At 41.0% G+C, this 23,507-nt stretch overlaps 1 non-coding gene across 1 annotated transcript; it reads right to left on the bottom strand.

Moving 5' to 3' along the window:
* Positions 1 to 19,206: 19,206 nt before the first annotated feature.
* LOC121439895 lies at positions 19,207 to 19,338 on the bottom strand. The gene has a single exon (XR_005973303.1). It is a non-coding gene; the product is annotated as a small nucleolar RNA SNORA25 (small nucleolar RNA).
* Positions 19,339 to 23,507: the final 4,169 nt, after the last annotated feature.

The raw sequence follows: 23,507 nt of genomic DNA on the forward strand, positions 1-23,507 counted from the left end.
TCTTAAAACTACTGGTCCATGCATTCGAAAAGTCATCTCACATTAAGGATGCTATTCTCATATTCCTTATTCCCCCAGTGTCAGGAGCTTTTTACTTTGTTAATGAAGATTCTTTTTCATGACTCACATTTCAAAATCCTGTTTCTAGTATTTGGGGAACTGAAAATAGATTCACAACCAAAAACCTATAATTTCTTTCCTTACCTAGATATCTGGGGACTTAGACTCCACACTGGGAATGGAAATGATTGAAGCCACTGTAGGACAATCAAAGAAAATACCTGATGTGTTTGTGTTAGGAGAAATACACAGCAAATTGTCCTTTCAGTGGCTGTTGAATTATAAGTAGTTTAAGCATTGGTTTATTGCTTCAGGGATCTCAAAAGCAAGAGGTGCTGTCATTCTAATTGCTTCAAAATTCCCATTTGAGATTTCTGTCCGGTGCTCCCGTGTGGGTCTCTGTCTCTGTCTCCTTTCATCGCCTGATGAAGGTTAATATTCCTGAGGATGCCTATGTGTTTGTCTTTGGATTCACCTTCTTATTTAGCTTCTCTAGGAACATGAATTATAAGCTCAATGTCCTTTATTTATGGCTAGAAACCAAATATGAGTGAGTACATCCCATGTTCCTCTTTTTGGGTCTGGCTTACCTCACTCAGGATAGTGTTTTCTATTTCCATCCATTTGTATGCAAAATTCAAGAAGTCCTTGTTTTTTACTGCTGAGTAATACTCTAATATGTATATATTCCATACTTTCTTCATCCATTCTTCCGTTGAAGGGCATCTAGGTTGTTTCCAGGTTCTGGCTATTACAAACAATGCTGCCATGAACATAGTTGAGCAGAAGGAGACAGAGCACGAGCAAGGAACTCAGGACCACGAGGGGTGCACCCACACACTAAGACAATGGGGATGTTCTATTGGGATCTCACCAAGGCCAGCTGGCCTAGGTCTGAAAAAACATGGGATAAATCCGGACTAGCTGAACATAGCGGACAATGAGGAATACTGAGAATTCAAGAACAATTGCAGTGGGTTTTTGATCCTACTGCACGTACTGGCTTTGTGGGAGCCTAGGCAGTTTGGATGCTCACCTTACGAGACCTGGATAGAGGTGGGCAGTCCTTGGGCTTCCCACAGGTCAGGGAACCCTGATTGCTCTTCGAGCAGATGAGGGAGGGGGAATTGATCGGGGGAGGGGGAGGGAAATGGGAAGCGGTTGTGGGGACGAGGCAGAAATCCTTAATAAATAAATAAATTAAAAAAAAAAATTCCCATTTGATGTCCAAGTGCTTGAAACAAAGCCCGATAGGTAATTTCATCTTGGCTAAAGCAATCATTTAACAAAGTCATTAACAAGATGCCACGCACAAAGTGAAGGGAATTTTATAGCCAAGTCTTTTGAAAAGTTGCATAAAATCTGTCAAAAGGTGAAGAATAACTAACAGACACTGCCTTTTAAGATTTATTTTATTTGCATGTATATATGTGTTCCCCATGCATGCAATGTCCTCAGAGGCCAGAAGAAAGCATCAGATTCCCTGGGAACTGGAGTTAATGGATGGTTGTGAGCTAACATGTGGGTGCTAGGAACTAAACCCAGGTACTCTGGAAAAGCAGCAAGTGCTCTTAAATGCCAAGTCACAGAGTAAGTGTTGCTAAAAACTTGACTCCTAGTGTCTTGCCTCACAAAATGGAGCTGTTATATCTTCCATCCCAGCCTTTTATATGTTTTTGTTTCCAAAAGATCATAGGGCACCCAGACAATGTTGATTTGCATTGATTTTCATATTTCAACCAACACAGATATATTTAAACTAAGATTATAATATAGTAAAATCATGCAATGTTTCATGTGGGTTGCTATGTGATAATTGTTGAAGACAATTATTAATTGTTAAGACAATTATTAATAGTGGAACATTGATAGGTTTTGCACTATATTACCATCCCTGAACTGGTGAAGGTCTACAGAATGAAATCATCATTTTATTGTATTACTCTTGGTTGGACTGAGTAGCTGGCACTCTGGAGAGAGAGAGAGAGAGAGAGAGAGAGAGAGAGAGAGAGAACAACACCAGGGCTTCTTTGTAACTATGCATAATAATAACCAAAATGTATTTTGTATTTAACCAACGCAAAATACTTTGCATTTATTATCCCTATGCAACCTTGAAACCTGTCTTTATGAATGGAGAAACCAAGAAATGAAGAAGACACCTTTTAAGTGACAGAGTCAGAAGTAATAGCAAGTATTTCTGACTCCATAGCCAGACTGTTTACCAGTATATTCTATTGCCTGTCAGTCACTGACTCCAAATACAGCGAGCAGAAAGACAAAGATGTGCTATAACAATGATTCTCAACCTCCTAATGCTGTGATGCTTTTGATGTGGAAAGTCCTTCTCTATATGTGCTGCTTTTTTTTTTTGGTTAATGAATAAAGCTGTTTTGGCCAGTGACTTAGCAGAACAGAGCAAGGTGGGAATTCCAAGCAGACAAAGGGGGAAAGAGGGCAGAGTGGGAGAGAGGCCATGTAGCCACCTCAGGAGACAGACGTGCAGGAACTTTGCTGGTAAACCACGATCCTCACGGTAAAATATAAAAGAATGGAAACGGGTTCATTTAAGATGTAAGAGGTAGCTAAGAATATGCTAGAGTCATTGGCCAAGCAGTGTTGCAATTCATAAAGTTTCTGTGTAGTTGTTTTGGGTCTGGATAGCTGGACAATGAACAGCTGCCTCCACCAACAAATCGGTGCCCATCTGCCTACACCCTTTAATACAGTTCTTCATGTTGTGGTGACCCCCAAATGTAAAATTATTTTTGTTGCTACTTTATGACTGCATTTTTGCTACTGTTATGAATTATAATGTAAATAACTGATATACAGGCTATCTGATATGCAACCCCTGTGAAAGAGTTATTCTACCCCCAGTGGGGTTGCTACCCATGGGTTGAGAACCACTACTCTATAGTTTGAATATGGTTCTTCCCTCAATTTATTAATGAGTAAAATCTCCAAAGTTGCACATTAATGGTATAAACAGAGTACAAACTTATCTTGCCATGTCTATAGATGTAGATAATTTTAAAAAGTCATTGTTATTAAATAAGACCATTAGAGTGGAGACCCTGTAATTTGGTACTGGTCTACAAGAAGAAGTAGAGAGATTGCACATATAGGCACATGCTCCCTCTTCCTTCTCTAGTAATGCTCTAAGATGTCTCGGGATTCTGACAGTAGGAAGGTTATCTCTATTGTGAGCCCTAGAGTTTCTAACGACAAAACCGGAAGACAAAATAAACCTCTACTCTTCACAAAACAGCTTGTCTCAGGTATTTTGTTACAGTAACAAAAATGTGGGCAAGTACAAGTTATATTTTATATGCAACAGGCTTGCTATATTTAACAGTCATAGAAAGTTATACCGGATTTTGCTACACATAAATAATTCTTTAATTATATGGCATAACCAATTTCTTACCTGAATTCAAAGCTTTCTATGACTTAACTCCACCCACATTTCTGCATTGATTTTATTGCACTCTATCTCACATGCTTTCTGACTCAGTTATTGATTGAACAGCAAGGGTAGTCAGAACCTTTGTTAGCTATCTTGGGCTATCATATAAATCACAGGTTGAGCAGCAAAGGGAACTTACTCCTTACAATTTTGGAAAGTAGAAATTCTAAGACAAAGGCCATTTTGTTCCCTGGTGATTACCATCTCCCTGGGTCGAAGACAATTACCTATTCACTATGTTCTCACATTGAAGTGAGATCAGGGGAGGATAGAGAAATGGGAATCTGTGTCCATGTCTCTGGTTCCTCTTCCTACAAAGGCATTAATGCTATTAGAATCAACCTTCCATTCATATGATCTCATCTAACATTAATTATTCCTCGGAGGTTTTGTTTCCAAATAAGATGTGGGGGTGGGGCAAGCCTTTGATATATGGATTTTTGTGGCTTCACAGTTCAGTCTATAGTACATCTCTATTGGTTTAAAGTGAGATATGTCTCTTTCTGTTCAATCACTAGTGAAGCTAAACAGTCCAAGAGAGTTGATCATTTGCCTAATCAAACTTTGTTATTAAAAGTATCTGAGAATTATTCAAATTAGGTACCATAAAGAGGAAAAAACATATAAGCACACATAATTGGAGAAATTATTTTATCCAACAAACATTTACTAGAACTAGATTAGGTCCTGGGGCTATAAGATAAATACCATCCCCATCCTTCAGAACTCTTTGTTCTGAAGATCTTTGCTAACTGTAGACCAGGTAGTTTTGTCTTGTGGTTATATATATATATTGAAAAGTCCATTTTCATTCAAAATTGTCTTATCTATATTTAACCCTATAAGCTCCTATAACTTATGATTTCCCTCATCGCAGAAACGATTCTTAGCAAATCAACTCTCTGAAACAGTAGTATGTGCTCTTAATCACTGCACCATCTTTCCAGCCCCCAAATCTGTTATCTATTTAATATTTTATTTACTATGTTTTAATTAAACTATAATTACATCATTACCCCCATTTCCTTCCCTCCATCCAACCCTTCTCACATCTCCCTCTTAAATCTGCCCATGATTCTACCCTCAATTTTCTCTCATATTTGTGACTTCTTTTTCTTTGATTATTTATGTTACATGTAGGTATGTGTGTATGAGTACATATAAATCTATAAATATATCCTGCTTAGTAGACATTTAATTTTTGCATGTATATAAAGTTCAACTAGATTGCACTGAATAACAAATTAAGAAGCCCATGGGAGATGCTAATTCTTCCTTTCTCAGAAGTCATTAGTTGCCTATAGTTCATTGTCTAAGGATGGGACCATATGTGGTATTTCCTCTTCTGCATTATCGTGTCTATTTATATTGTCACTATTCCAGCTCTGTTTAGGCAGCTCTCTTTATGAGAAACAATGTGTTGAATATTTATGTGTCAATTTAAGACAATCTAGAGTCACTGCAAAGGAGGTAAACATAGTTGAGAAAATGCCTCCATAAGATCTGACGTTAAGGCATTTTCTTAATTTTTGATTGGTGAGGGAGGATCCAACTCTTTGTGGGTGGTGCCATCCCTGGGCTGGTGGTCCTGGGTTCTATAAGAAAGCAGGATGAGCAAGACATTGAGGAGCAAGCCAGTAAGCAGCACTCCTCCATGGCCTCTGCATCAGCTCCTGCCTCCAAGATCTTCCCCATTTGAGTTGCTGTTCTGATTTCTTTTGATGATGAACATCAATGTGCAAGTGAAAGCCAGATAAACCCTTTCCTCCCCAACTTGCTTTTTAGTCATGGTGTTTCATCACAATAATAGTAAACCTAAGACAAATGTCTCACAGAACACTTCTTTGTCCTTTGGCTCTTATAATCTCAGTGGTCCCTCTTTTATGATGTTACATGTGCTTTCAGTGCAGGAGTTGTGTTGTAGATGTATCCATTGATACTGGGCTCCCCATGATCTGTTATTCTCTATGTTGTGTCCAGTTGTGGTTTCATATGATAGTTTCTATTTCCTATAAAGGGAAGGTTCTTTGATGAGGAGCTTTTGAAATCCTAAAAATCCCATTCTGTTGAGAAATAATTTGTATAAAGTAAAATCGCCTCTTGAAAGTATGGAGATGGGGATGGCAATCCCCACAGGAGCAGGACTGAGACAGCAACCTAGGCCAGAGCAGGCCTGAGGCAGCAAGCTCATGGGAGCAGAATTGAGCCAGCGACCTAGGCTGGAGTGGTCCTGAGATGGTGAGCTCCACTCCATGAGAGCGGAAGCAGATCCAGTCCAGGGACATTTACAGAAACAGGATTGAGCCTGTGACCTAGACTGGAGCAGACCTGAGACAGCAAACTCCACAGGAACAGGTACAGGGGAGTAACTGCTGAGGGAGACGGCGGAGGGCCAGAGCCAGAGACCTATGAGGGTGTATGTGGGTCCAGGCATGAGTCTGGGACCTATGAGGGTGTAGGCAAAAACCAGAGACCTCTGCAGGCCGGGGAATGAGTCTGGAACCTCTGAGGGAGTAGGCCTGAGCCAGCACCTCTGCAGGTCTGGAGTCAACTGAGTCTAGGACCTCCAAGGGAGTAGATCAGAGCCAGAGACCTTTGCAGGACCAACCCCAAGCCAGGCCACCGTAGGAGCAGATCTAGACCAGGAACATATACAGAAACAGGTCTGAGCTGGGAACCTAGGCCAGGGCATACCTGAGACAGCAAACTCCACAGTAGTGGAGCATACTCTTGGAGTGGCATTATCCATTTTATTATCTAGTGCTTCTCTTACACATGTGGGTTACTACAGCTTGAAAAAAAATCTGTACTGAAACCCAGTCTCCATCAAGAGGCATTTTGAAGGAGACTTATGTGGAAGGTGATCAGATCATAAAGGCAGAGCCTTGGTAAGTGAGATAGTGTTCTTCCAAAAGGAACTGTAAAGGGCTCTCTTGACCCACCTTCCTGCCTGGAAACATAACATAGAAGATGGCATCTAAACCTAAAAAATGTGGTCCTCAGCAGACATTCACTTTGTCACTGCCTTTACTTTGACCTTCCTAGCTTCCAGAATTATAAGAAATAAATTTCTGGTTTAGGTAAGCTGTCAAGTCTATGGTATTTTTTAATAGCAGGGCAAATGGACAGAAATGAAGACTTTTGGAATAAATTATTTCTTGAATTAAAGATATGAATTAGGAAATGTTTTGAAGTAAATATAAATAAAAATACAACATATCAAAATTTTGCAGAATGTTACTAAACAAACATAAAGTGGGATATCTGCTAGAACAAATGGTGGGTGTAAGGAGTGGGAGGAGTTGAGGGAGGGGAAACTTCAATTGGAATGTAATGTACTAGAGAAGAATACATTGGGAGAGAAAAGTGAGAAGGGGAGGATGGGGAGAGCTTGAGGGAATGGGATGGTTGGGATAATGGAAGGGTGGATATGGGAACAGGAAGGTATATTTCTTAATTAAGGAAGCCATCTTAGGGTTGGCAAGAGACCTGACTATAGAGGGGCTCCCAGGTGTCCAGGGAGATGTCCCCAGCTAGTTCCTTGGGCAGCTGAGGAGAGGGAACCTGAAATGGCCCTATCCTATAGCCATACTGATGAATATCTTGCATATCACCATAGAACCTTCATCTGACAATGGATGGAAATAGAGACAGAGACCCACAATGGAGCACTGGAGTGAGCTCCCAAGGTCCAAATGAGGAGCAGAAGGAGGGAGAACATGAGCAAGGAAGTCAGGGCCGTGAGGGGTATGCCCACCCACTGTGATAGTGGGGCCAATCTAATGGGAACTCACCAAAGCAAGCTGGACTCTGCTGCTGTCAGTGGCATGACACTAGAAGAGCAGCAAACATTGTTTTTTGCATGAGGCGGGCTTTGTCAAGTTTCTCGGGTGAAGAACACAGACTCAAGTGCACCAAAAAGGCATTTGGGTATCATATGCAAACAGCAGAGTTTGGGTTCTTTGGAGGCCCTGTGATCAAACAACATGAAAAAAGAAAACTTAGAGGAGGAAAGGCTTGTTTCAGAGAGAGTTCAGACTATCTCAGTAGTCAAGCCATAGTAGTGGGAGGGGTCCTGTCCCTGGGCACAAGAGCATATAGTCACCCTGCAGTCACAGAGCAGGAAGCAGAGACAATGCCAGAATAAGGACCAAGTTATCACTCTAAAAGGTGCGCCCCTAGTGACCTTCTTCTGTCATCCCACTACCCTTTGAAGGTTCAATGACTTTCAAAATCTAAGGACTACATATGAGTCTGTGGGAAATACTACTGATCCCAACCATAGCAAGCAACAGAGTAGCAGGCAGCATCTTCTTTTGTGGGCCAATTTTTGACCATGGGCAGGCCATTCAACTTTTCTGTGCCTCAGTGTCCTTATCTATACAATGGAATAATCATAAATGTCTTGTGAATGTTGTTTTGAACATCAAATAAATTAACACACAAAGCACTTTGAATAGATCATTGTACAAGTGCAATGCACTTCCTTATTAAAGTGGTCTTTGGTGACTTGTCATGAGGTCTCCATGAACATTCAAGACCATGTTTAGTATCCTCCTCTCTTAATACACACACACACACACACACACACACACACACACACACACACGCCTCATACACTTAATTCATTTTGAGCCGACTCAATGTTCACTCAGTTTCATGAACATTGTCTGAGTCTGGGAAATGAAATGTCAGATTACAACCACACAGCTACTTTGTGATAGATGCAAAGAAGTTCACTTTGGTTGCAGCACAGAGTTCTCTCATTCACTTTTAATGGAAGAAGGTTAATCTACCCCAATCATAACACACTTAGACTGGACAGATTTACAGGATTGCTTACGTTGGGGAGGATATGAATCTTTTCAAACACTTAGATAAAATGACTGCCCTCTGAACTCCAGGGTACTAATTTAGTGAATTACTCCACTATTTCTAGATGCCCTGATAACAGAGGTTAATGGGACATCCACATAAACAGGCAAGAAATGATAGAGGTAGGAACCCCAAATTCACAAGCCATTACAAAATGGCCAGCTATCTGGAATCTATCAGTCTCCAAGGCAGTTCAGCCCCTGAATTATTATGTAAAGTCCTAAATTTAATATTAGTTGAAGCACAATATTATGTAAAGCATTAAGGATGTGCGTCAGTTGCACAACATAACATCTGAGAGATATCATCAGGGAACAAGAAACTAAGCAACAGTCTGCAGAGGGAGGCAGTGAGTGGAACCCCAGGACACTGAGATGGAAAGAAGTGACTGCAAACTAACCCTCATTCTGGGTCATTGCCCATGTACACCTAGAGATACTTTCCTTATAACAGTCTACAGTTTTGTTATTAGGGTTTTGCAGATTCAAAAGCTGAGGTGCAAAATGATTATTCAAAGTACCCCGTAAGCTTCCAAAGCCATGGTTTTAACTGGAGTTGGACACAGTCTCTGTATCAGCTAGCTCCTCAGAAAGCAAAATTGATGTGCCAATACTCGTTGGAAAAATTGAAAGCTTGGCTTGCCTTCTTAGTAGAATAAGTGTCCTGGAAATTTTACCACTGGCCCAAGTATACACAAAGGGGTAAAACGGAGATGAAGTAGGATGAAGGGAATCAGTGAAGTACTGAAGGAAAGGTGTCAGGGGCACAGCAAGGGTATTTGGCAGTGCTGCTTTATTGTGCTTGGGTTATTTACATTTCCCACATCTTAACCATTTGTCTCAATCACATCTACCCAATCATAATATAAAAAGAAACATAAGTCACTTAACTATTTTACTTAAAGCACTTAAAACAGTGGATTTGAGTTCCAGTCCCAACCAGTCCCAGCTCTAGGCAATTCCCAGTTTGTCCAGATTTCACTTTCTCTGTTAAAAAGGAGAGGAGGCCAGACTTCCTAAATGGAAGAGAGGCCCTAGCAGATCCTCTATCCAGCAGAACAATAATTGAACTACTGAAAATGTTATATAGCAGTCATCTGAAAGTCTCTGGTTATTGTCCTAAGGACATAAAACAGAGAAGATTCCATTCACATACAGGCTTGTAATCCTAGCTCCTGGAGAGGATGAGGCAGGAGCATTACAAGTACAGCTTAGGTAGACCCTGTCTTAAAAAACAAACTAGCTAACTAATAACTAACTAACAAAGGCCGGAAGTGTTGCACAGTGGTAGAGTACTGGCTTTTGATTTATCAGCTCAGATGAAAATATAAGCAATGATACTTCCTATTCATGTGAAACACAAGTGCTTCATAATAATAGCTTAAAACTATGGTGTGTGTGTGTGTGTGTGTGTGTTGTATGGATTCATTTGTTACTGTGTATCTGTGTGGAACAGATGTGCACAAGAGGAGGTCAGAGGGCAACTTTTGTGGACCTTTTCCAAGGGTTCCAGAGTTGAACTCAGATCCTCAGGCTTTCATGCCACTGAATTATATTTCTGGCCCATAATAGACTTAAAGAGAAAGAGCTCTGTGGTTTGTTGCATACACCCAGGATTGTTCGTCTGATGCCCAGTTTTACAGTCAAAGGAGCACTGCAATAGGAGTAGAATTAAACTGGAGACTTTTGAAAGTTGCCATTTGGAGACAAATTTGTACATTTTTTTTAAAACTTGCTCCCTTAACTGTTAGTCGTTCTTTATAAACTACAGTAACTATCACATACCTCTCAGCACTTTTCCAGACATGACCTAATATGTTTAAATACATAAACTTGACATAAAGATTAGAATTATAGTCGAGTTTTAGATTAAAAAATTAAGGAGAGTGTACAACGTAACAGAAGCAAATCACATTTAGGTTTTTCTGCGATGGGACAATGGTCTGTACCCTGTCACTTGTATTTTAAATAAATGCTGATTGGCCAGTAGCCAGGCAGGAAGTATAGGTGAGGCAACCTGGCAGGAAGTACAAGTGGAACAAAGAGAATGCAGGGAAGAGGAAAGCTCAGTCTGCAGTCGTCACCCAGACACAGAGGAAAACAGACACAGAGCAAGCAAGATGTGACTGTCTCGCCAAAAAAGGTACCAAGTCACGTGGCTAACACAGACAAGAATTATGGCCTAAAATAAGTTATAAGAGTTAATAAGAAGCCTGAGCTAACTGGCCAATCAGTTTATAATTAATGTAGGTCTCTATGTGTTTATTAGGGACTAAATGGATGTGGGACCTGGTGGGACAGAAACCTTGGTTAACATTTTTCCAAAATAACTTTCAGAATACTGTCTGCCTAGAGACAGTATTAGGATTATCAAATTACTGATCAAAGGCTTGTTGTTTTCAGAAATAGGATTGAAAACAAAATGAAAAACATTACTCTCTATTTCTTACATAAAATCATTATTGCATGTCATGTATGGACCACTAGGATGAATTCGAGAGGAGATTCAGAGAAAAATTAAAATATGAGAGTTCTATTAAAATATGAACCTTAGTCTGGCAACAGATGGAGATAGAAACAGAGACCCACATCAGAACACTGGACTGAGCTCCCAAGGTCCAGTTGAAGAGCAGAAGGAGGGAGAAGATGAGCAAGGAAGTCAGGACCACGAGGGGTTGGTCCACCAACTGAGACAGTGTGCCTGATCTAATGGGAGCTCACCAAATCCAGCTGGACTGGGACTGAATGAGCATGTGATCAAACCAGACTCTCTGAATGTGGCTGACAATTGGGGCGGACTGAGAAGTCAATGATAATGGCACTGGGATTTGTCTCTACTGCATGTACTGGCTTTTTGGGATCCTACTCTATTTGGATGCATACTTTCCTAAGCCTGGATGGGGGGGAAGGGCCTTGGACTTCCCACAGGGCAGGGTACCCTGCCCTCTCTTAGGACTGGAGGGGGAAGGGGAGAGGGAGGAGGGAGCAGAAGAGAAGTGGCAGGAGGAGAGGAAATGGAAATCTTGAATGGTATTATTTATAAAGCAAAAACACACAAAATTTAAAAACATTATACATGAGAATGAGTAAGTAATATATAAAAGAGAAATATCTCCCTCCATAGAAATTGAAAAACAGGGTTTAAAAATTATGTAAACCTGGATCAGAGTGATGACCCATCAGTAAAGGCACTTGTCTCCAAACCTAGTGACCTGAATTCAATTCCTGAGACCCACGTGGTGAAAGAGGACAACAGTCTCCCAAAAGTTGTCAAGTTGTGCTCTGACCTCCACACTTGAATCATGGCATATGTGTGCCCCCACCATATACATAGTAATATATGAGTAAATGAATAACATGTTTAAAAAGAGCTGATCATGGAGATGCACACTTATACCCCCATCACTTGGGAGACAGAGGCAGCTGGAGTTCTGTGAGCTTGAGGCTAGCCTGGTCTACATAGTGAGTTCTAGGTCAGCCAAGGCTACACAGTGAGATCCTATCTCAAAACTATGTATTTTAATGACTCCTAATTGCTATACTAAGAAATCATAGCATCACTCAACGCTCATGAGAGAAACTTCTTGCCGCAGATGAACAGAGACCCACAGCTGGGCAATGTGCAGAGCAAGAAAACTTTTGGAGCAGTCATCCCTAAAGGGGTGTGCTTACCAAATCCCTTCCTCTCAAGGCTAAGGGTGTTCTGCTGAAGGGAGTTTGAAAGATATTAAAAGAAGATTGTAAGAGCCAGAGATGGCAGATGACTGCAAGGAAATGCTGTTTCCAGACACAGCAGGACCAATGCACAGATGAACTTTCTCACAGAGACTATGACAGCACACACAAGATCTGCACAGGTTCAAGACAGACAAAACCCTAGCACTGAGAAGGGGACGTGGACACAAAGTCCCTTTCCTACCCAAGAAGCAATTATCTATCTCCTGGGGTATCTACTGGGCAAGGGAAAAAAATCAGTTTTCTCCAATAGAGGGCCACTGAGTGAGTGTATCAATCACGTTCTAGAGTAGGCCCCATTCTCAGGAGGAGTTGGTCAAGACAAAAACAAAATCTATATTTGTGTGTGTGTGCTTTTTGTTTTGTTCTATTTTTGTTTTACTGGATTTTTTTTTAATTTGTTTTGTGTATTTAGGGAGAGAGAGAGAGAGAGAGAGAGAGAGCAATAAGTTAGGCCGGAAGAGAGGAGGGGAGGAGGGGAGAAGTTAGGGAAGGAGCAAGAATATGATTAAAATATATTATATGAAAAAATGTGAGCAAAACAAAAGCAAAAACGTTTTAAGGAAAATTATAAAAGTTCAAGATTGGTATTCTTGTTAAGTAGTATTGCGGGACCTAGTGATGCAAATGTAAGGAGTATCAGGAGACATAACAATTAGCCTAGCTAAAAATGCCAAGTATAGACTTAGCCTATGTGGCCTGAACCTACCATGTAGGTTCTATTATTTATTGGTTGTGTGACTTGGGAAAATTTCAGTTTCCTTACCTATGAAACAGGGAGCAATAGTACTGCTATAACTTTCATATAGGTGAGAGGTGGGGAGTTGAGCAAGGGTCTCACCATGTAGCCCCATCTGGCCTCAAATTCAATCACTTTTCTTCTGGAGTGCTATGATTATAATGGTTAACCGTGATTATGCAGTCAGTTGGTTAAGAACTGCCCAACAGATAGCCATTTAGGGAACCAGGCCATGGTGCAGTGCTAAACTTCCCTGCCCTTGTGACTCAGAAACATATAACGTTCCCTTCTTCTTCTTCTCTTTTTTTTCTTTCAGATACTGGCCATAGCCTTGACATGCTTTCCTCAATGCTGGATTTTTCTTCTTCTTTTTTTAACTCTTTGCCACTGAAGTCACGCCCTTCCTCCTTTCTGCCATGTGGCTTCTTAGGAACAGCAAGGTTTCCTCTCTTCCTCTTCTCCATTGTCCTCCTCTGGGGAGCTTCCAGGATTTATAACTTGCCTGTCCTGGGACCCTTCTTTTAAACTCTAATAAAATTGTCTTTGAGCTTCCTTCTGAAAACAAAACAAAACCAAACAAAAGGGATTGTTCAGAAGTTTAACAATGCATAACTCTGGGCATATCTGTGATGGCATATTTCCTATGCCATTTAGTCATGAGGGCTCTGACTAAACGAACAAACAGATTAGTCCCCTGTTTGAGTCTGGTTCGATGTCATTTTTAAGAGGTGGTGAATGGTGGAAGATGGGGCCTGCTTGGAGGAAGTAGGTCAGAGGTAGAACATCCGTGGGTTCGATTCCATGCCCTAGTCTCTTGCTTTATTTCTCTCCTCTCTACTTCTCATAAGTCAGGGAGTAAAGGACAGCCACAGTCATATACTCCTACTGTCATGACCTTCTGCTTAAATGCATTGGGGATGACCAAATATGACTGAACCCTCTGAAACCCTGACCCCAAATAATTTCTTCAACCCTTAGATTGTTTCTGTCAGCCATTTTGACCCAGCGATAAGAAAAGTAACTGGCATAAATACTCACCCCAGGAATGCAGCTGTGGTGGTTAGGGGAGTTTCTGCACAAGATCCAGGCAGTCAGAATGCCAGTGTGGGAGACGGGACTCAAGAGCCACCCAGCTGTAGCTGAGGAGCACTCTCCTTTGGCAGTTGATGGCTCCTGGGGGAGGGAGAATCAGTTTGCTTTAAGGGCATGGCTTTTGGCAGGTTGATCACGCCCAGCTGTAGGGCATCACACCCATGACTGCATGGACATCAGAGATTTCACTCTGTGAGTTATTAAAAACTAGAGGCCACGAAGTTTGGAAGAGTATGAACTACACCTGGGAGGAGTTAGGAGCAAGAGTCAAGGGGATATGTGATCAAAATACACTGTATACATGCATGAAATTTTCAACGAATTAATAAATATTTCATTCATTTAAAATCTGTACTACAGAGAATAAATGAGGTGATGAGGTTGCTACACAGCAAGAACTATAAAAGTATTTATTAAAAATTGAAAATAATTGTAGCTGGGTATGGAGACACACTCCTTTATTCCCAGCCCTCCCAGTGAAGAGACAGGTGGATCTCTGGGAGTTCAAGGCCAGCCTGATCTACAAATCAGGCACCAGGCCAGCTATCTAGGACTACACAGCCAAACCTTTACTCAAAAGAGGGATTGCCAAGGAGATGGCTCAGAGAATAAAGGTACTTGCTGCCAAGCCTGATGATCTTAGTTCAATCCCAAGGATCCATATGATGGAGTGAAAGAGCTGACCCTGGCAAGTTTTCCTCCGACCTATACACACACACACACATGCATATAAATAAAGTATTTTAAGTTAAAGATAATCTAAATAACGATGACATCAATTTTCCAGTGATAGTTAGGCCTCGTGCATCACTTTTGACATAATATAATCCTCTTTCACCCATTAAGGCAATAGGTATCAGACTGTTCTCATAAAATAGCAATCTTTCCTCTTTACAGTAAATATGCTTCAAAAGGAAAAATGTTTTAAAACTTGAGTGTCCTGCTACTCCACAAAATTTTAGACATTACTGTCTTAGTTGGAGGTCTATTGCTGTGATGAATCAACATGACCAAAAGCAACTTGGGGAGGAAAGGGTAGATTTCTTCACACAGCTTGTAAATCTATCATCCACGGAAGTCAGAGCAGGAAGTCATGGCAGGCACCTGGAGGCAATAACTGATACACTGGCCATGGAGGAGGGCTTCTTACTGACTTGTCCTCAGGGCTTGCTCAGCCTGCTATTTTATTCCATCCAGGACCAGTGGCGGCACTGACCACACAGGCTGGGCTAGCCTACATCAGTAATTAATCAAGAAAATAGCCCCACAGACTTGCTCACAGCCCAATCTTATGGAAGCATTTTCTCAAGTTGAGAGTCCTTCTTCCCAGATATGTCCAGGTTTGTGTCAATTTGACAAAACCCAACTAGCACAAATAGATTTATTTTCATCTAGAGTAATTATTACTTGTTTTCTTTTTGGTTTTTCTAGATGGGGTTTCTCTATGTAACAGTCCTGGCTGTCCTGAAACTCACTCTGTAGACCAGGCTGGCTCTGAACTCCCAGAGATCTGCCTGCCTCTGTCTCCCAAGTGCTGGGATTAGAGGTGTGTGCCACCACCACCCAGAAATTAATTATTACTTTAATAGCTGCTACATAGTGACTTTTCTAATTCCATTATTGATTTACACTTCTTTGCTAGTACCTACATTAAAATCGTCCTTGATGGGAGGTAGAGGCAGAGGCAGGCAGATCTCTCTGAGTGTGAGACCAGCTTGCTCTACAAAGTGAGTTACACTTTATAGGACTGTTACACTGAGAAACCCTGTCTTGAAAAACAAAACAAAGCAAAATTAGAAGATCATTCTTGGTTTGTTTCCAATTATATTAATGTGAATTTTTGATTCTTATTTAACAAATTGCATTTTTAACTGTCGTTTACTTAGCTCAAACTGCACCTGATTTGGTCAAATGAAAACACTGGAAAAGTGACTCCTGTTTTCTTTTGACATGTCTCTATCAGATTGGAACACAGTCTCTTTTTCTGGCATACCAGAATATTCCAGGTTCATCGTGCTTTTTATTTGTTCTATCCTTGAAATCATACATCTCTTCTAAGGGTCATGATTCCTTTCAGTATTTAGAAGCCAAGTTCAGGGTCTTAGAAATGCTCATTTCTAGGTCCTCATGATCAAAAGAACTAGAAAGGCTGTGTGTGTGTGTCTGTGTATGTGTGTGTGTGTGTACATCTATCTCTTGGTGTATTGATTGAGAACTGGTCTCATGTATTGCAAGTTGTTTTGACTATGTTGCTAAGAATGACCTTCTCTCCTGATCCTCCTGTCTTTTACCTCCCAACTGATTATTCTGCTTCTCATATTTGTTGCTGCCTCGTGTGTGTGTGTGTGTGTGTGTGTGTGTGTGTGTGTGTACATCTATCTCTTGGTGTATTGAGAACTGGTCTCATGTATTGCAAGTCGTTTTGACTATGTTGCTAAGAATGACCTTCTCTCCTGATCCTCCTGTCTTTACCTCCCAACTGATTATTCTGCTTCTCATATTTGTAACTGACTCCTGTGGCAATAAGAGATCTAACTTTCTTGATCCACGTTATATTTACTTATCTGTCCAGTCCTAGAATACACAGAAAGTAATTTCAGTAGTACTATCCCACTCCTCTGAGAAAAAGAAGTCTACCAGCTTGAATTCAATATTATTTTAGAGTTCTTTCATCTATACCTCCAGGTTATATTGTCCAAATATTATCTCTAAAGGTTATTTAATGGCAGGAGGAGGTTCGGCAGTGGTCTGGCAGCCCAGTTTTCCAAACTCTGTGATGAAAGAACCCAAGAAGTGGGCTCGGATCTTTGCACCCAAACATTTGCCTGGAAATGTAGAAAACGAAAACAGCAGTAGGAAAGAATCAACCCTCAGGGGGAAAAGTACAACTCAGAGGGAAAGGGGGAACAAAGGGCAAACACACCTAGAGGCAACCCACGAAGCTAACCACCAAACTGGAAAAAGCACAGGGCTAAAGTCAAGGAGAATTAGACTTTCTTGAAAGCAGAAGAGAATTAGGCCAAGTCTGACTAATAGGACACATTTTATCATTTTCCAAACACAAGCTTTGTGAGGAAAAGAAGGTTCCCTGATCACATTTGTTAGATGAGAATGCTTTTAATTTAAAAATTAAAAGTGAGCGGGCAAGATGACTCTGAGGGTAAAAAAATTTCTTGACCCTAAAGCGCAAATTTAATCTCGAAGATTCACAGGATTCACATGGTGAAAGGAAGGAAGTGAGTCTTGAAAGGTACAGTATAAATTCCACATGAATGCCCCTGCCGTGAAGATGTAAATAAACAAGCAGATGAAGTCATTTGCTGCTTGCATTTTTTTTTATTTTTTCCAAAGGACAAGACAATGCATAGAACTGGAGTTTGGGGAGGTTTCAACTGTCTTGGATGTGAAGTAGACATTTCATAAGTTAGGAGAGGCAATTTTTATGTCTGACTTAAAGCATACTGCTGACCCTTTGCGGTCACAAGCATAGTTCACAGGCCTTGAACATATAAATTGTTTTTATTCTTATGTTTCTTTTCCCTCCCTTTTATTGAATATAGATTCTTTTCTAAAAAATATGGTCTGATTCTAATTCCCTCTCTCCCTCTCCTCCCAGTTTCTTTCTGACTCCTTCCCACTCTGGATCCACTCCCTTTAGTCTCTCATTGGAAAAGAACAGACTTCTAAGAGATACCAAAAATAAAATATAGTAAGATTAGAATAAAACACGTCAAAGTTTCATATGGCAAACCAACAGAAGGAAAAGAGCACAAGATAAGGTGGAAGAGTCAGTTTACACACTCAGGAATGACATAAAAATACTAAACTGAAAGCAATAATACACACACAGAGGACATGAGGCAGCCCTGTAGGCCCCATGTTAGCTGCTTCAGTCTCTGTGAGTTCATATGACTTTCATTTAGTTGATTTAGAAGGCTTTGTTCTCCTAGTATCATCCATTACCTCTGCTTCTTACTCAGTTTCCACCTCCTGTTCCTCAGGGTTCCATGAACTCTGAGGGGAGGAATTTGATGGAGACCTCCCATTTAGAGCGATGTGTTCCAAGGTCCTCTCTCTCTCTCTCTCTCTCTCTCTCTCTCTCTTTCTCTCTGTATCTATCTCTCTTCTTCCCTCTTTCTTTCCCTCCCTCCTGCATAATGTCTGGTTTTGAGTCTCTGCATCTGGTCCCATCTGCTGCAGGAGGAAGCTTATGTAATGATGGCCGAAAAAGACACTGATCTACGAGCATAGCAGAATATCAGCCAGCAGGAGTCATTTTATCACTAGTTTTTTCCTTACCACTTGTATGGCTTTATCCTAGCAGTGTTGAGTATGGGTGCCATCACTTGGAGTGGGCCTTAAGTCAGATCAGATAGTGGTTGTAAAGGAAGTAAAGAGAGTTTATTCTACAGCCAAATCTGATTTACCATGACCCAGCTGTGTTGTTTTTGTAGGAGAATTGCCTCTTTAAAACATCTTTCCTTGAACTTAGGTCTTCCTCGTGGCAAAGAAGCACATACACTTGCAAGTGTAAAGTCCTTGGAAAATGGTTTAGAGCCCAGAGTTTAAGCTACAAAATCATCAAAGTCGCTGTTAAAAGAATTTATATTCACATGGCCTTTCAGATTAAGATAAATTGTTTTTAGAATTTGTGTACTGCTCCTCAAACATTAAACAGAGATTTTAGCTACTTTGCCTTTTCTACTTTCAGAATTATTATGCTATTAATTTTCAGATAAAAATGATTTCATTTGGTTCTGCTAATATTCTATGCTAGGATTACTCCCAAATCTTTGTAGATATTTACTTTTTAGTGAAACAGTAATTTTCTTTTACAAATTTCTATATGTCTGAATATTGTAGTGTATGCCTATAATCCTAGCACTGGGATAGCTGAAGCCGAGATGAAGTAGGGAGGATAGTGAGGCTGAAACTAGCCTGGGCTACATAACAAGTTTGAGGCCAGCTTGGGCTACATGGTAGACTCTGTCAAAAAATATTCAAAACTAACCAACAACAAGCAACAATAAAAAACGCAAAATTATTTTACAGAACTTCATTGTATTGCAGTGTATGGATGTATTACAGTTTATACAACTATTTCAGTATTTTTTATTGTAAATAAATTTTTATTTAAGGGATTTGATTCCATTGCTCTCCATCCTGAGTCACATGGTTTCCAGATTTCTAAAGGGATTTAAAGAAAGAAGCACTCACAGCTTCTGACTTGGAGAATGCATGTTATCTTCTCAGAAAAACACAACACTATCAAGTGCCTGCTTTCTTCTTCTGTGAAGAACATCAATCTTTGGTCACAGCGTAAAGAGCTTTTGGTTTCACAGTCCAACAAGCCCTCTTTGAAATGACCCTACTACTTCAGTATTTTGTAGTTACAGACAATGGTATGATAAATAGCTTTGCACTTCTTTTTGTATTAATGAAAACAAATCTTCAGATTATAGTGGGGTTGCTATGTAAAATCTATATCAAATGATATTGACAAGTTAGCTTCAAGAGTGGTACCAATTTTCTTTATGACCATCAACACAAGTTAATATCTTTTTTGGCCTAGTTTCACCAATCAGAGTCCTTTGCTGGACATTTTAGCCTCTGCTAATCGAGTACTCAGCACAATGTTACTTAGTATATCCTTATTGTGAGGGAAGTTCTCTATCTTTTCACAAGTTTAAGGGCTACTTAAAATTTTGATGAATTGGGTGTTTATGCTAATTTTTTCCTTTAATTTTTAGAATTTTTTATGGCAAGCATATTAGTTTTTATGATATAGGTTGCAAGTATTTTCTGACATTTTTATTATTTGTGGTAAAATCTTGTACACATGTATGTTTTAATGCAGTCAAATATATTGTTTTTTTATAGCATTCTGGACTATAGCTATTCTTTCCCTACACATCCGTCAAAGAGGAGTTCATCCTGGTCTCCCTCTAGGACTTTTTTGGTTTACATTTAAATTCCTATATGATCCATACAGAATTCATCATTTAGTACTATGCATAAAATGAACCCCATCTTTCTTTATTCCAAATGCCTACATACTTCTCTCAGAATCATGTACTGAAATTTCCATTTGCTTACTAAGAAGTCTTTGACCTTCAGTGGATTGATAAATAATCTGAAGTATGGAGAAGGTGCACAGCTTATTAAAATAATTTTCTTTAAAAAAAACAAAAGGTGAAGTGAGTACCTTTGGGTGAGCCCTGACAAGGCGTGTCATTAAGATAACATGCCACATGCAACAGAGTTAGTGTAAGAAGTTTATTGGGGGAGGGGGAGGGGTGTAAGCAGTATAGTTCAGATGAAAAAGTATAATAGCAATCGGAAACCAAGGAGTACCATGAAGTCACTGTAAACTCAGCAACTTACAGCCCTGCTCCGGGGAAAGGTTTCCCCAAGGTACCAACTCCACACTCACAGGGGAGGGCTTCCCCAGTGGAAGTTTCTGTTCAGGTCCACTGGAGTGTAACAGCTCTGCTGTGCTAGGGAAAGGTTTCCCCAGTGAAAGTGCTATAGCCCTCCTCTACTCTGCTCCTGCTCTGCCGAAAAGTTACTGCTTCTCTGCTCTGCCTCATTCTAGTGAAAGAAGATCATCACCCAAACCTCGATCAAGAGATTTTTTTTTAGGAGAGAAGAATCCAGGAGGATGGCTGCCTCTGCCAGGGTGGGAAAAGGCAGCAGTAAACTGAAAACTGAATGCGCACAGGGCTTATATAGGACTTCTTAGGGGGCAGAGTTTTCCCAGGGTCATGTTCAGGGTGGTAATTGGTTAGATATCAATCCCCTTGACCTTAGACAAGCTCAGATTGGCTAGATTTAATGCTCAGGGATTGGTTGGTTTTCTGCTCAGAGATGGGCTGGTTTTGTGCACAGTTCTTCAGGGGCAGATTTGGCTCTGCTTTCAGAGCCAAAGTGTGCTTCTTTGCTGGCCTTTTTAAGTCTTTTGGCTCTAGTTTTAGGGCCAGGGTGTGTTTCTTTCACTGGCTCTGGTTTCAGAGATAGGGTAGGTTTCTTTGGTTAGCCCCTTTACACTACAAGGGGGAGAGTGAAAGTGTAAGCATTACAGCTCAAATGAAAAGGGATCTTGACAGTCGGGAGCCATGGAATTCTAAGTGTTACAGCTCAGATGGAAAAGTCTTCTGGTGAAAGGGAGCCAAGGAATGCCACAGGTCACAGTAAGCATAGTGGCTTACAGCCCTGCTCCAGAAAATGGTTTCCCTAGTGTAACAGGTCTGCCCAGGCAGGGGAGGGTTTTCCCAGCGAAGTTGTTCCAGTTCTGTCAGGTTCCCTGGAGTGTATCAACTCTGCCCTGCTCGGGGAAGGTTTTCCCAGCACAAATGTTGCAGCCCTGCTCCACTCTGCTCCAATGAAAAGTTATTATTTCTCTCCTTGGCTCCAATCCGGCAAAAGAAAGTCTCACCCAAACTTATTTCAAGAGATTTATTGGGAGAGAAGAATTCAGGAGAGTGGCTGACTCTGCCAGGTTAAAAGAAGACAGGAGCAAACTGAAAACTGAACAGGAAAAGGGCATATAAAGGTCTTCTTAAGGGTGGAATTTTTCCAGGGAGATTTTCAGGATAGGTGAGATTGGTGAGATTTCAGTTCCTTGAGCTGAGATTGGTTAATATCGTGCTCAAGGATTGGTTGGTTTTCTACTTAGTTGGTCAGGGACAGATTTGACTCTGCTTTCAGGGCAAAAGTGTGTTTCTTTCACTGGCCCTTTTAAGCCTTTTGGCTCTAATTTCAGGCCAGGTGTGTTTCTTTTACTGGCTCTGGTTCCAGGGCCAAAATGTGGTTTTGGGTTCTGGTTACAGGGTCAAAGTGTGTTTTTTTTTTTTTTTTTTTTTTGGCTGGCCCTTTTTTTTTCCTATTGAAAGAGCAAAAGGGAGAGTTTGAGTGGGGACATGAGGAAGGCAGACAGACAGACAGACAGACAGAGAGATTAGAGGAAGAAGAGAGGCAAAATGAAGAGGGACTGTGATGGAACATCACTTTTAAAGGGTGAGAATGTCTCGTGGCTGATGAAAGACCCCTGAAGCAGGTGATGATGTAACTGCCCCCTTGGTTGATGCAGCCTGGCCTGCCAGTGCTGCTGTCACAGTGGGAACTAACACTTATTTTCTTCTGGACGGCTAATAAATACAGTAAAAGTTGGTCCTCTTTGACGAAGTGACATTAAAACTAAAGATTTGAAGTTAGACAGGGTACTGTTAGGAGAATATTGGAAACACTATAGCAAAAGGATCAGCCCAGCCAGGACAACAGCAAAAGACAAGACCCCAAAGCCAAAGCACAGTGAGACCACAGTTTGTCCGGAAAGTGTTGACTATGGAAAGAGTGTGGGAAATGGTAGAAAAACAGACAAGTTGCACATCATGTACAGTCATGGTGAGGCCTTTGGGTTTTACCATCAGTGACATGTCACCTTCTGGGAGACCTTTAAAGTCACAAGAGTAATATGGAATTTATGTTTTTGAGTGATCAGTGCTGGCAGCTGTCTGAAGGATGAAGCGAGAGTGCTTGACTGAAAATGGGGAGATGTGCTGTGGGACTCGTGGGGAAGTCCAGTAAAGAGCGGTGCAGGCTGCATTTGCATGATTGTGCTAGAGGTGGAGAGAAGGAAACATGAATTCTTTTCTCCTTCACTTGTACCTCTCTCCATCCGTCCACCTATAAGCTAACGCCAAACAATGTGTGCATTTCTTTGGTCCTTTCTGTTCCTTAAGCACTGACTGCAGGATCCCTCAGAAGTTCTTTGAAATAGGACGTGGGTCATTTCACCTTACTTTATTTTTTTTATTAATTTTTTTACTTCCCAACCACAGTTTTCCCTCCCTCCTCTCCTCTTATTCCCTCCCCCACCTCCCCTCTGTTCCCCAATCCACTCCTCCTGCTTCTGTTCAGAAAGTGAGAGGCCTCCCATGGGTGTCAACAAAGAATGGCATATCAAGTTTAGGTAGGACTAAATTCCTCTCCTTATATTAAGGCTGGGCAAGGCAACCCAGCATTAGGAACATGTTCCCAAAAGCCAGCCAAAGTGTTAGGCACGGGCCCTGCTCCCACTGCCAAGAGTCTCACAAGTAGACCAAGCCACACAACTGTCACTCATATGCAGAGGGCCTAGGCCTCTCCCACTCAGGCCCCCAACTGTTGTTCCATACTTTGTGAGCTCCCATGAGCCGAGGTTAGTTGTTTCTCCCCTCTCTTCAACAGGGTTCTCAGAGCTTGACCCAGTGCTGGGCTGTGGTCTTCTGCATCTGTTTCTATCAGTTATTGGATGAACGCTCTCTGACGACAATTGGGGGTGTTACCAATGTGATTATAGGAGATGGGCAGTTAACCTCGCTTTATTACCATTGGAATGACCCTTAGCAATTTCATAAGAAATGTTTGCTGTAACTTTTATCAAAATTCTTTGGTAAGTCTACCTGTCCTCAGCCACTGGTCTGTACCATCAAATCTCTACAATGACATCAGACATAAACATATGAAACCTTCATCTTAAAATAGATGGAATATGTGG

Source organism: Microtus oregoni, unplaced genomic scaffold, assembly GCF_018167655.1.
Source record: "Microtus oregoni isolate MIOR12 unplaced genomic scaffold, Mior012 000063F_ref0000156, whole genome shotgun sequence".
In the NCBI taxonomy this organism is placed as follows: Eukaryota; Metazoa; Chordata; class Mammalia; order Rodentia; family Cricetidae; genus Microtus; species Microtus oregoni.